The sequence below is a fragment of the Leptopilina heterotoma genome, unplaced genomic scaffold (assembly GCF_015476425.1).
Source record: "Leptopilina heterotoma isolate Lh14 unplaced genomic scaffold, ASM1547642v1 Lhet_19, whole genome shotgun sequence".
Lineage (NCBI taxonomy): Eukaryota > Metazoa > Arthropoda > Insecta > Hymenoptera > Figitidae > Leptopilina > Leptopilina heterotoma.
This window is the reverse complement of record NW_025110908.1, coordinates 2,555,200-2,570,857: the sequence shown is the minus strand read 5'-3', so window position 1 is coordinate 2,570,857 and position 15,658 is coordinate 2,555,200. Positions and strand designations below refer to the sequence as shown.

General features: G+C 24.6%; 2 protein-coding genes across 5 annotated transcripts in view; both read left to right on the top strand.

Annotated features, from left to right (window-relative positions):
- The window catches only part of LOC122500689 (neurocalcin homolog), a 233,014-nt gene that overhangs the window by 115,999 nt on the left and 101,357 nt on the right, over positions 1-15,658 (top strand). The gene's annotated exons all lie outside the window — the stretch shown is intronic.
- Positions 1-15,658, top strand: part of LOC122500687 (neuronal calcium sensor 2) — a 203,481-nt gene that overhangs the window by 115,632 nt on the left and 72,191 nt on the right. The gene's annotated exons all lie outside the window — the stretch shown is intronic.

The following is a 15,658-nucleotide window of genomic DNA, read 5'->3' as shown; positions in this document are numbered from 1 at the left end:
TCGTTGACAACCAAGGGGTTAAGAAAACGAAAATAATTGAATCCCTGCAAATTTATTATTTCTGAAAATAATTGAATTATTTAGAAGAAATTTGTAAAAAATTTGTAAATAATTGAATTCCTGTGAAACTTTATTATTTTATGACAAGAATTAAATTTTTACGTAGAATTTTATCAACAATTTTTTTTAAATAATTGAATTCATTTGGAAAATTTGATTAAAATAATAGTTTTTAAAAATCATTGAATTGATAATAATTTTTGAAAATAATTGAAATTTTGCCAAGATTTTTATTAAAATTTTTGAAAATACTTAAATAAATAATTGAATGTCGGAAAAGGATTTTATTATTTCTAAAAATAATTGAAATTTTGACGAGAATTGTTTTAAATTTTTAAACATAATTGAATTTCTTCGAAGAATTTTATTACTTTTGAAAATAATTGCATTTCTGCAATCATTTGTAATTTCTCTAATAATTCTTCAAATTATATCGTACAATTTACAAACTATTTGACTTTTGTCTACCAAATAACGTCCTTTACGGACCTTTTTAAAAAAAAAGTGGACTTTTATGGACTTGAAGCAAATTTACGCACCTTAACGAGATTTATGGACCTACTGCGAGCCCTGGTATGGTTGAGAATTATTTTTTTTAATGTAGAGAATAATTTTTTTTACTGAAATACAAAAGAAGCAACAAAAATGTCATTCGTTTGAACGTTCAAAGTTTTAGGAACACGAAGACATTTCTCTTGCAGTGAATTTGCTTTTGAATAATTTCTTACGTACGACCACTTGTAAAACCTTCCCTCTATGAAGAGAATTTAAAATTTTTTTTAATGATGCATTATTATACTTTCAAAATGCTTAAAAAGTAGCAAAAATTTTTCTAGCTCAGGTACAATAATAAAGCTCTCCTTTTCCTTTGTGACTAGTTTTTTTTTTCTTACGGAAAATTTAATTTGCATATATGTATAAAATTTCCCAAAAAGAATATACCTATGCAATGCCTTTTTAAAAGTATTTTGATTATCTTTTTAAAATAAATGAAGATATAAATAATAAATGACATGCGTGCATTTTGGAATATTCAGATGAGATGCATAATTTTATAATTTGCTTCTTGAACAGTGCGCAGCAGATTACTTCCGGCTTCTGTGATGGTTTATATCTTTTTCGTGTCTGTGTAGGTAAATATAGATTACTTGAGAGAATACATGTTAAAGCTGATGTATTCCGCAGGTTAGGCTGGGCTGAAGTGTGATGAATGACGGTATCAGACACACTATTGCTGGTTTTAGTATCGCAACTCTACTTGTAAAATGTCCTGTACTGGATATAGTTACCTGTGCGATAATATACATGTATATAGGTACATACAAGACATAATACCTAATCTGATTAATCTTGGATGGATTAAGTAAAAGCTCAAGCGTATCTTCTAAAATAATAACACCTGATTACTTTTCCAAGAGATTTCATTTTTGATTAACAACTTTACAAGTCCGGGATTTACTTTTTTAATTATTAATAAAAGACCTTTAGAAACCATGTTGGGAGTGAGCTTATACAACGTATAGTGTTGTATTGATTTACCAATTGGAATTTTTGACATGACATTTTCATTTTTATTTCATTTCCACTTGTATTTGAATATATGTATTTCGAAACTGCTTTTACATGGTTTATTTTTCAAATAGGATTGTAGGTTCGCATTTTTACATTCAAGTATAAAAACTCAACTTGAATGCGAAATATTTTTATTCTTTGGTAATTTATGAAAGATATTTTTCAACACGGAGAAAAATATAAAGTAACTTTTACTACTTTTATAGTAAAACATTTCTGGTAACTTTTACTACTTTCGGAGTAAATTTTACTACGTTCAAAGAACATGTTTGTAAAAAATTGGTAAAATTTACTTCGAACGTAGCAAAATTTACTCCAAAAGTGGTAAAGGTTGCCAGAAATGTTTTAATATAAATTAGTAAAAGTTACTTTATATTTTTCTCCGAGAAGTTCTCTTTTTTTCTCTCTTTGACAGTTTCAAAATTTTTATACTGTTTCGTGCACATTTTAAAATTTTTTTGCGAAAAGAAAACCTTATTTTTGACGGGTTATAAATTTTAAGTCAATTTAAACTATTTAGTAATTTAGTAATTTAGTAATTTCCTAAAATTTTGAACTTTCAAATAATAGAAATTTACTTATTTCTTCTTCAAATTAAATATTTGAATAATTTTGAGTCAAAGTAAGAAAAAAACCATTTTTAGTTTCTAAACAGTTTTTAATTTAATTTCATTAGTAATTTCGGAAAATATTATTAATAAAAAATGTTTTGTTCATTTAAAGATTCAAAACTTGTGGATCAATATTTAGTACAGTTTTTTTAAATTTTGTGCGAAAAGAAAAAATGTTCTTAAAGTTTTTGAACGTTAAGATAAACTTAAGATAAAATTACTTGAATAAAATTAAAAGTAACAAAATAATCACAGAAATAATAAAAAAGAGAAATAAATTTATCAATTACACAGGACCAGAACATTTTTTTAAAAGCTTAACAGGACCATGTCTTTCATATGTTTTCGGGTCACTGAATTCAAATCCAAACTTTAGTTTTACTCCACCACGTCAAGTTTCTCCGCAAATTAATAGAATTCGCCAAAAGTGACTGTGAACATGATATGAATACTGATACTCGGGAGTTTTTGGAATCGCTATAAATACAAATTTAACTTTAGTTTTCAAAAATAAAAAATGTGCCTAAAATTTTTATTTAGTATGAAAAATAACTATAGACAAATCTTTCAAAATTTATTTTAGAATAATTTTTATAATTAAATTTTGAACTATTACAATTAAAAAGATTTTTAATAATTGAAATTTTGTAAAATTTAATTGAAAATAATTGATTTTTTATTTTTTCTAGTATTTTATTGCAATTTTTGAAGAATTTTAATATCAAATTTTGAAAATAATTGAATTCTCAAAGATTTTAATGAAAAATCATCAAGTGTAAATATAAAAATGAAAATTAATGAAAATTATAAATAATATTTTTGAAAAAAGCAATTTTTAGAATTTTCATCGTTCCAATTTTTTAAAATTCAATTATTTTCAATATTTTCAATTTACATATTTCCGAAAATCCAAATACATACAAAAAATAACTTTAGAATTTTTTTCAATTCAATTATTTTCTATATTTTTGACATATTTCTGAAAATCCAAATACATATATACAAAAAATAATAATTATAGAATTTCTTACAATTATTTTTAAAATTTTGAAAAAAACAATCATCTTCAAAATTAGAAAATTAAAATTCATCAAAAAATTTTGTTTTATTTTTAAATTATACAAAAATTCTTTTAAGAAATTCAATTATTTTGAAAAATTACATTACAATATTTTTAAAAAACTAATTTATAGAATTGTCTTATCATAATTTTTTAAAATTAAATTATCTTCGAACAAAGTAAATTAAAATTTTTGAAAATTTACTTTTTAGACATTAAAATTTCGGAGAAATTAAAGGTCATATTTGTAATTAAAATTCTTTAAAAATTTGATTATTTTTTTTATATTTTTTTAAAATTCAAGTATTTTAAAAATATTTTATCAAATTTCAGTTGTTTGGAAATTTTTCAATTATAATTGAAAAACTATTATTTTTCAAATATTCTTTAAAAACTATTATTTTTCAAATATTCTTTAAAATCATTTTTAAAATATTAATTTAAGAATTTCTTTACTTATTACAATTTTTGGAACATTTTGTACCTTACTAACTTTGAAAAAAAGGACAGTTCAAGTTACCATTATTATAAAAAATTGAATTTTTATATTTAAATAATTCAATTCTCCAAGAACTTTCGCAAAATTATTCAAAATAATTGATTTAGAGAAGAGCTTTAGTTAAAAATTTTAGAAAAAAATTTAATTTTGGCAGAACAATAGTTTTATAATTTTTAGAAATTATTCCAAAGATTTTAAATTGAAATTTTTTTAAATTTTATTGTCCGTGGGAAAACAAATAAATAGGGTAAGTGCGGGTATAGTCGGACAGTACTAGTAGTCGGACACTTTCGTGTTTTTTGACAAATAAATAATAATGCATTGTGATAATTACTTTAACAAATATACTGGAAGAATGTGTAAAGTTTATATTTTATGAAAATAGTGTTATTTTCGAAAATAATTAAACAAGAAATATTTTATTTAATGTTTTAAAAATTATAGTGTCCGACTATAGATACAACCAATTTCGAGTAGCGCAATGAGTAGCACAAAGTTTTGCTGATAATTAATCATAAATTTTAAAACTTATACGATTTAAATATTATATTAATAACTTCTAGTATAATTTAATTCCATTTTCCAGCAGTTAGCAATTAAAAAATTATCTGTTTTACTTTATAAATCCAAAATATCTGACAGATGTCCGACTATAGAAGAAAGGGAAAAAAGTGTCCGACTACTAAAGCATTCGTAATTTTTCATTAAAATGTTTATATTTTATTAAATACTCAAGTATTTGTAACAAATTTACATGATTTTTAATCCTGAAGAACTCATTTAATTGATAATGTGCTTATAAACACAGTAGATATTTGTTATTTCAAGAAAAAAAGCATAATTTAAGATTGTATCCTTAAGTGTCCGACTACTAGTGCATTTACCCTATTTAAATATTTCTTTAATAAAATTTTTCAAGTTTTGAATAACTGAATTCAGAAATCAGTGAAAGGGAAAAATCAGGAAAATACAAAATGTTTTAAATTGAAATTTTTAAAATTTTATTGCCCGTGAAAAAACAAATAAGAAGTATTTAAATATTTATTTAACAAAATTATTTAAGTTTTGAACAAGTAAATTTAGAAATCAGTGAAAGGGGAAAATTAGGGAAATACAAAATAAAATTTTTGTCACAACATTGAAGTAAATAAACGACTTTTTCGACATTTTTTTGTATTTTTAATTGAATGAAATGACTTTTTTGTGTCAGAAATGCTTGAAATCTAGTTTATTGTGAGTGAAATGGTTGGAACTCGAAGTTTAGAGGTTAGCTGACATTAGAGAGAAAAAAAGTGGTGACGCAGGGGAAAAAAGGGTTGCGCAGGCGCATAGCGGCTGCGCGAGCCTTTTTTCCCCGGCGTCACCACTTTTTTTCCCTCTTACGTCACTTAGTCTCTAAATTTCGATTTTCAACCCACTTTACACGACAATAAAACAAATTTTCGAAACTGTGTGGTATAAAAATATATAATTTTTAATAATAATTTTAGTAATAATAATTTTTAATAATTTTAATTTTCCCACCACATACAAGAGGAAAATACGCATTAAATTTTATATGAATCCACAAAAACAAAGATTACTTTTTTTCTACTCCATTCAAAGTTAACTTTCTAGAAAGGGAAAGATTATCGTAGTGATGATTAATTACCACTACTTGTTATTCAGTGAAAAACGAAAATTAAACGGTAATTCAAGAAGTTAGAGATACTACAAATGCTTTTAAAGTCTATGCATAGTTTGACAATAAAACTGTCCAGGAAATCAATGCAATATCATTAAATTTTGGTAACAAGGTTTAACGCTCTGCAGCTTGTAATTAATTCCTTCGAAGTAACATACAAAGGTTTTAATCAGATTCCTCGTTAGATTAATCTGTGACTCTAGTTGAGGGGATTCATTTATGCAGCTGTGTAACACGATCCAAGATTCTATATCCAAGGTACATTATTGTAAAATCAAAATATCTTCACTCAACAAATTTATTTTCATTCAAATGAAAATAATGAAACACATCTCGATTGTGTAATTATTATAATTTTAGCGTATCGTTCATTCGACTCGCTCTCATTAAGAATAATGTCATTATTTCTGAAAATAGAATCTATTTTTTCTTTTTATTTTTGGTTTTCAATAATTCGCGTATAAAGGTAGATTTTTTTTCTATTTGTCTCATTGAGTTAAAGTTGGTATTTTGAGAGTAAATACCGGTTAGCAACGGGATGGTTAAATCATCTTGCCGTTCGTTATAAATTAAAGATTTTGTAACAATATGTATATAGGTCCAATTAATTAGGAATTAATTATCATTTCAATCTAACTTTTCTCATAATATTTCAATAATTATCTTTCCTAGATTCATTTTCAAGTCGTTATTCTTGTCACGTACTGATCTCTTATTACGGGTAGATAGGAAACTCTTCAACTGAGTTAATTTATTATGCTCATCGCGTATGTCTCGTTGGTTTCCTGTTTCGTTTCGTTACGGTATCCAATCGATTTGGACATATAACTTGCTTTTGTCTTTTCACGTGCAGATACGTATTCTGACACAGCATCAATTTTTTTTTTATTTCGAAATATATTCTCCGTCTCTAGTAATTACTTGCAAACACTATTTTATTAGTGGAGTTTTAATTTATTGGAATTAAATAAGATTTCTGCCAGAGTGCAATATTTTTAATGTTACCTATAATTTTTTTGTGTTACAAAATTTTAATACGTTTTGGCAAAAAATGTTTGTTGTTGCAACAAATTATTGTTTTCCCCAATTTTTTTTTAAATTTTTTAATATTTTGCAGCTTTTGTAGAATTGTTTTCTCTGGTTATTATATTTCGCAATATTAGGATAATAAAAAATGGACTTAATATTGTGAAAGTAATATTTCATTAATAATAATAGTCAAAATAACATTTTGTTATCAAAGTAACAATTAAATAATTTTCAAACCGAAAATTAGAAAAAGCAGCTTGGTTTGGAAACTTCATTTAATTTTGTAACAAAAGCAGTGTTGTTCTGAAAATTTTGATTCAAAGTTCAGCCAAAATTCAAAACAAACTGCATAAATGTATCAACTACATAAATATAGGTTATTATAATTAAAGGTATTGTTTATCATACAATACTTGTTGGCTTATTTTGAAAATTCTTTTATTAAAATTTTTCCGTTTCTTTATACGAGAAAAAATATTTCTATCCCTAGATTTTTCTCTAATTACTTCACTAATTTAAAAAATTTGATTCATCTACTAAATATTAATTTATATCAGTAAAAGTAAAATTTTTAAATTAGTGATTTTAATTTGTCTACTAATATAAATTAACATTAGTAAATAAATTAAAAAAAATTAGTGATACAGATATTAAGAAACAAAAACCAATTTTTTTTATTTACAACTAAAAAATCCTAAAAATAAAAATAAAAGAAAATCCCTCACTACGTGAAATTTGACCCCAATCAATTTTAATATTTAGTTAATTCATTGACACTATGAGGGAACAATTTAAAAGTGCTTTTAGTGAAATTAAAATTCATTTATTTTAAAAGCCAGAAAGTGAATGATTGCATTTTTTTTTTTTTTTTTTTTTTTTTTTTTTGAAAGAATTAATTGATTGGCTTCTGATATAGAAAGAGGAGATTTTTAATTCCGTTGGAGGTATATGTATATATAGTTTCTTTTTTAAAATTCCTCTAAGTTTTATAGGTTTCCAATAGCTCAATAGTTGAGTACAGGTCGCGCAAGCAACGTTTTCCGATATAAATGTATTCGAGAGATGCGTGCAGTAGTAACGGCGTATACGTGACCAGACAAGTGGAAAACTCCATTTCAGGCTAATCACACTACACGCTATGCTTCCAATCACTATGGATTAAGAAAGAATATTCCTCGGATATGGCAATTTCATGCAAATTGATTTTCATGATTATTCTTTCGTTTCGACAATTTAAAGTCGTAAATTTTTTCTAAAATGTCTTTACTAAGATGTGTTGGGGATTTACTTTATAATGTAAGGTTAAAAGTTTCCGTAGACCAATGGTGTAAAAAATAGTATATTTAACCCCTTCGCAGTCTAGTTGAAAATCGCTTGTGGTCCAAAAACGGTCCGAAAAAAAAGTTTACAAAAAAATATGATTTAATCATATATAAGGTTTTTGGGGTCGCTGAATTCGAATTTGAGGTTAATTTTTGAAAATTCAAAATGGCGGATCCAATATGGCGACCAAATATGGTGGATAATTTTAAAATTAAAGCGTTTTAAGGGAAATTCATTTCTCGGGGGTTTTCGAGGTCGCTGAATCCAAATCTGAAGTCAGATTTAAAAAATTCAAAATGGCGGACCCAAAATGTCGACTTCAAAAAAAAATTTTTTTTCAGATTCCCTTAAAACTCGTTACTCGGGGGTTTTCGGGGTCTCTAATTACAAATATGATGTCAGATTTTCAAAATTCAAAATGGCGGATCCAATATGGCGGATGATTTCAAGATTGATGCGAAAAAAATATGAAGTTACCTCAAAAACCCCTGAGTAAACATTTTAGACAAATTTGTCAACATTCAAAAAATTTGATCGACATATTGAATCCAAAATTTAGCATTTAGAAAAACGAACATCAAATTCGAATTCAGCGACCCCAAAAAACCCCGGGAACGGAATTTCGATCAAAACGCATAAATTTTGAAATTATCCGCCATATTGGATCCAACATTTTGAATTTTGTAAAACGAACATCAAATTCAAATTCAGCGACCCCAAAAACCCCCGAGAAACGAATTTTAATCGAATCGCATCAATCTTGAAATTATCCGCCATATTGGATCCGCCATTTTGAATTTTAAAAATCTGACATCATATTTGTAATCAGAGACCCCGAAAACCCCCCAAGTAACGAGTTTAAAGCGAATTTGAAATTTTTTTATTTTTCGAAGTCAACATTTTGGGTCCGCCATTTTGAATTTTTTAAATCTGACTTCAGATTCGGATTCAGCGACCCCAAAAACAGTAGTATGTACTTCGCTACTAAAATCAAATCATGTTTAGTATTTTTTTTTTGAGATGGCCATATATGGCCACAGACGCAAAGGTGGCACGACTTTTCGTGGCCATATATGGGCCATGGACTGTTAAGGGGTTAAGAATATATTATTGTAAAACATGAAGATATCGATCACTGCGATGAGTCTTCGATTCGGAGCAATCGGTATCTTCATGTTTTACAATAATTAAAGACGACCAAGTGATAAGAACATTATTTTATATTAACTGTAACTTCTTCAAAATTATTTTCATCATTTTAACTCAATTATTATTTTCGAGAATTTTTAACTAAAATTCTCCTTCAAATCAATTATGTTTAATAATATTTTGAAAAAGTTCTTTAATAATTTTCAAATCCATTTGTTTATAATTCAATTTTACGAAATTTCATCAATTATTCGTAAATTCTCTAGTTTAATAAGTATTAGAAAATAAAAAGTTGCATTAATTTTTAAAAAAATTCTGTTAAACATTTTTAAAACAATTAATTCTACAGAAATGTTAGTTAAAATTATGAGAAATTCAAATTTGTAAAGATTTTATTTTGAAGCTTTTTTAAAATTCAATTATTTCTAAAAATTCATGCTAAAATGCTTTTAAGATTCAATTGTATCTAAAATTTTAACTGAAATTAATTTTTAAACCATTTTTTATTAGAAAACTCTACGATAATTCAATTATTTAAATACAGAAATAAATAATTCATTGAATAATTGAATATTTCTTATAAAATTGAATTCTGATAAAGAACTTTATAAAAATTTTTGAAAATAATTGAATTCTTGAGAAGAATTTCTTTTGAAGGACTATAACAATATTTTTAAAAATAATTGATATTGAAATCATGCAATGATTTTTATTATTTATAAAAAATAATTGAATTCTTGCAACTAATTTTATTTAAATTTTTTTAAATAATTGATTTCCTGAGAAGAATTATATTAGAAAATGAAATCCATCAAATAATTTTAAAAAATTCAATTAAACTTTTTCAAAAAATTAACTCTACAGAATTTGCAGTTAAAAGTATGAAAAGGTCAGATTTTCAAAGATTTTACTTTGAAACCTTTTTGAAAATTCAGTTACAGAAATAAATAATTTATTAAATAATTTAATGTTTTTGTTATAAAATTGGATTCTGATAAAGAACTTTATCAAAATTTTTGAAAATAATCGAATTTTTGAGAAGAATTTCATTATTATTTTTGAAAATAATTCAATACTTTCAAGAAATGTAATTAACCCCTTAACAGTCCATGGCCCATATATGGCCACGAAAAGTCGTGCCACCTTCGCGTCTGTGGCCATATATGGCCATCTCAAAAAAAAAATACTAAACATGATTTGATTTTAGTAGCGAAGTACATACTACTGTTTTTGGGGTCGCTGAATCCGAATCTGAAGTCAGATTTAAAAAATTCAAAATGGCGGACTCAAAATGTCGACTTCAAAAAATAAAAAAATTTCAAATTCGCTTTAAACTCGTTACTTGGGGGGTTTTCGGGGTCTCTGATTACAAATATCAGGTCAGATTTTCAAAATTCAAAATGGCGGATCCAATATGGCGGATAATTTCAAGATTGATGCGATTGGATTAAAATTCGTTTCTCAGGGGTTTTTGGGGTCGCTGAATTTGAATTTGATGTTCGTTTTACAAAATTCAAAATGTTAGATCCAATATGGCGGATAGTTTCAAAATTTATGCGTTTCGATCGAAATTCGGTTCCCGGGGTTTTTTGGGGTCACTGTATTCGAATTTGATGTTCGTTTTTCTAAATGCTAAATTGTGGATTCAATATGTCGATCAAATTTTTTGAATGTTGACAAATTTGTCTAAAATGTTTACTCAGGGGTTTTTGAGGTAACTTCATATTTTTTTCGCATCAATCTTGAAATCATCCGCCATATTGGATCCGCCATTTTGAATTTTGAAAATATGACATCATATTTGTAATCAGAGACCCCGAAAACCCCCGAGTAACGAGTTTTAAGAACATCTGAAAAAAATTTTTTTTTTGAAATCGCCATTTTGGGTCCGCCATTTTGAATTTTTTAAATCTGACTTCAGATTTGGATTCAGCGACCTCGAAAACCCCCGAGAAATGAATTTCCCTTAAAACTCTTTAATTTTAAAATTATCCACCATATTTGGTCGCCATATTGGATCCGCCATTTTGAATTTTCAAAAACTAACCTCAAATTCGAATTCAGCGACCCCAAAAACCTTATATATGATGAAATCATATTTTTTTGTAAACTTTTTTTTCGGACCGTTTTTGGACCACAAGCGATTTTCAACTAGACTGCGAAGGGGTTAAAAATGTATTGAAAATAATTATTAAATTCTAATAACAAAATTGTATCATAGATATTCATTTAATATTGTATTAAAAATAATTGAAATCCTGAAATTTTATTTAAATTTTTAAAAATAATTGATATCCTTGGAAAAATTTTATTATTTATGAAAATAATTGAATTCCTAAAAAGAATTTTATTATTTTTGAAAATAATTGAATCCTTGTAAAACATTGTTATTATTTATGAAAATAATAGAATTTACGTGAATAATTTTATTTCTGAATAAAAAATCTTGAGAGAAAATTTTAAAATCTTGAAAATTTCATTTAAATTTTAGAAAATAATTGAATTCTTACGAAGGAATTCATTTTTTATGACAATAATTGAATTATTGCAAAGAAATTTATAAAAAAAATTTGTAAATAATTGAATTCCTGTGAAATTTTGATTATTTATTGAAATTAGTTTATTTATTTATTAAAATTTTAAAAATTATAATATTTTAAATGATTGTAAAGTTTCGAACGTTCAGATAAACGAAGATTTTTTTATCACTTCTTTTACTCTAAATTTTCTTTACAAGCTAGTTATTCTTATAATTAGAAACAATAATTTTTAACAAATTGATTGAGAATTTAAATATATTATTTACAATATTTTTCATTACACTTTAGCGATTTTTAAAAAAATATTAGAGCAGGAAATAGTATTTCGTATATTAGTACGATCACAAGTTTAGGAAAATAATATTTCAACCCATAACTTGGTAGTTGATGCACGTCAGAACCAATTTCAAACAACATGAAGTTGTCAGTTCACTTATTTTGATACCAATCTAGAAATGAACTGCAAGTTTAAAATTTACATTCGTTATTTACTCGAAATAATTTGTAAAAAACAAAGCCATATTGTTTGAAATTGATAAAAATTTCCCTCCATGCACCGCACTGTTGTTTTCCCTTTTCGAAAATTGATTTCTCCTGAACTTTTGTTGGTCCTCGCCAGCAAATTGAATTAATGGATTGAGTTATATGACTTTGATATTCAGCGCATTAAGCGAGTCATCAACGAGGTCACGAAACTTTCCCTTTATGTAGCGTAGGAACATCCGAGAAACCTCAACACAATGCAGCGTACGATAAGCGTGTTATAAGGTCTTGTGGTTGCAACTCGTCACCATGTTAAGTAATGTAATGGGTTTGACCATTGTGCCGTGTGACACTATCACACGTGTTTATATTGATACACGTTCGACCCCGTCACGAAGTCTGTCCATCGAAACAATACTGACCATGTGTCTCTCACTCTCTCTCTTTGCATTCGATAACATATACATGAATATATATAGACAATGATCATTGATTTATGATAATAATAAATTATAATGCTTTACTCGGCCGACGGTCAATGCTGATGAATTTGTAATTGAAGATTGCTCGGAAACACAGTCATTAGGATTATCCGACAAGTTTCACTATTTATTATTCATATTTGTCAGGAAATATGTATATGAAATGGATTATTATTGTGGTTGGGCTGTAATGAGGGTGTGACCCCCTGGCGTGGTGGTAGAAACAAACCTGCTCTTTGAGTATCGAATTTTTTCTTTTACACAGGGAAAATTTATTCTTCAAATTTTACTGAATTTAGATCGGTAAAATGTACACTCTAAATCTGAATCAGCGAAAATTCCACTGATTTCAATTCAGTGGCTCAGTTTTCTTTAATTCATCAGTAGAATTTCACTGAGAATCAGTAAAAACCACTGATTGTCAGTGAAATTCCACTGATTCATAAAAAATACTGAATTAAAATTCAATTAAAATTAAATTCAGTGAAATTTTTTTATGATTCAGATTTAGAGTGTAAGATAAGTATTCCCCATACTTATTTTTACTGAATAGTTCAATAAAACGTAAGATAAAGTGTTTGGTAAAATCAGGACTCGAACTAGGTCCGTAAATTTGCTTACTGTCCGTAAAAGTAAATTTTTTTTAAAAATCCGTAAAGTCCGTAATTTTATTGAGAAAAGACAAAAAGTTCGTAAATTGTAAAATATCATTCGGAGAAAAATTTTAATAAAATTCTTGACAAAATTTCAATTATTATCAAAAAATTTTCAATATTTATTAATTTTTTTCTCATTTCAATAAAATTTTCCAAAGGATTTAATTATTTAAAAAAAAATGTTGATAAAATTCTACCCAAACAATTAATTATTTTCATAAATAATAAAATTTTCACACGAATTCAATCATTTAGAAATTTTTTTATTAAGTTTTTAGTAATAATTCAATTTTTTTGTAATAAAATAAAACTCATGGCAGAATTTCAATTATTTTTTAAACAATTTTAACCAAATTCATCGAAATATTGTAAAAATTATGTAAATATTGTTAAAAAATTGATTAGAATTAATTATTAAAAATAATTAATTTATAGAAAAATTTTAGTTGAAAACACTAAAAAAAATTGAATTTTTGAAAAGTTACAAATAATTGAAGAAATTCAATTATTTTTAAAAATTTTAATATAATTCTTGGCAAAATTTCAATTATTCTTAAACATTTTCCTCAAATTTCAATGACTTTTAATATCTACTATTTTAATAAAATTTTCTAAAAGAATTCAATTATTATTCAAAAATTTCAATAGAATTCAATTATTAAAAAAAATTTAATTCAATTCTGCGCAAACTTTTAATTATTTTCATAAAATAATAAAAATTTCACAGGAATTCAATTATTTACAAATTTTTTATAAATTTCTTCGCAATGATTTAATTATTTTCATGAATAATAAAATTTGTACAAGGATTCAATTATTTTCGTAAATAATAAAATTCTTTTTCGAAATTCAATTATTTTCATAAATAATAAAACTCATTGTAGAATTTCAATTATTTTCAATACAATTTAAATTGAAATCCTCGAAAAAATTCTTAAAAATGTTATTAAAATTCGTCGACAGAATTCAATTATTTAAAAATTTGTTAATAAAATTCTTTATGGGAATTGCATTTTAAGAAACATTCAATTATTCAATAACTTGTTATTGTTGTATTATTTTTAAAATGAAATTAATATATTTTAAATTAATTCTTAAAAAAATGCAATCATTATGGACATTTTTTATTAAAATTCTTCGACATAATTCAATTATTTTTATAAATATTACAATTTTTCGACGATATTTAATTATTTTCAATAAAATATCTTGACAAAATTTTAATAAATGATAAAAATTTGAGAATCTTGATAAAAAGTTAAAAATTAATTATTATTTTTTTGTTATTTACAAAAATTTTAATAAAATTTTCCAAATGAATTTAATTATTTTCAAAAATTTTATTAAAAATCTTCGAAAGAATTAAATTATTTATTTAAATTTTAACATAATTTGTTTATTCGAATTTGGGAATTGAATTTTAAGAAACATTTAATTATGCAATAAATTATTTATTTTTGTATTAAAATAATTGAATTCTATTAGAATTTTTTGATAAAAATTGATTTTAAAATGGATTTCAGTTAAAATTTTAGATAGTAAGTGAATATTAAAAGCATTAGAGCGTGAATTTTTAAAAATAATTGAATTTTCAATTTATAGAAGAATTTTAGTTGAAAACACGAAAAAAAATTTAATTTTGGAAAAGTTATAATTTATTGCAGAAATTCAATTATTTTCAAGAGTAATAATATTCTTCGCAAATATTAAATATTGTTCAAAAATAATAAAATTCTTTTTAGGTATTCAATTATTTTCACAAATATGAAAACTCATCGCATAATTCCAATTATTTGTAGTACAATTTTAATCGAATTTCTCGAAAAATGTAATAATTATTCTTAATTATTCTATTAAAATTCGTCGACAGAATTCAATTATTAAAAATTTGTTAATAAAATTCTTTATGGGAATTGAATTTTAAGAAACATTCAATTATGCAATAAATTATTTATTTGCATTTTATTTGTATTTAAATAATTGAATTCTAGTAGAATTTTCTAATAAAAATTGATTTTCATTTCATAAAAATGAATTTCAGTTAAAATTTTAGATAATAATATAATTGAATATTAAAAGCATTATAGTGTGAGTTTTTAGAAATAATTAAATTGCAATTAATTGTTTTGAAAAAGTTTAATTGAGTTTTTTTTTAAATATTATTTGAAGTTTTTATTTTCTAATATTTATTTATAATTGAAGAATTTACGAATAATTAAAATTTCGTAAAATTGAATATTGTAAACAAATGGACTTGAAGATTGTCAAAGAACTTTTTCGAAAATTATTAAAAAATAATCGATTTAAAGAAGAATTTTAGTTACAAATTCTTGAAAATAATAATTGATAATGATTTTATCACTTGGTCATGTTTTATAGTTATTAAAAATTTAATTTTTATTTTTAAGTAAAATTTTTTAATATTATACTGAAAAAATAATTTGAAAATTATTAAAAATTAGGTGCCACTATATCCCAACTTTACTGAAAAATTCGTTTAAATATAAGCA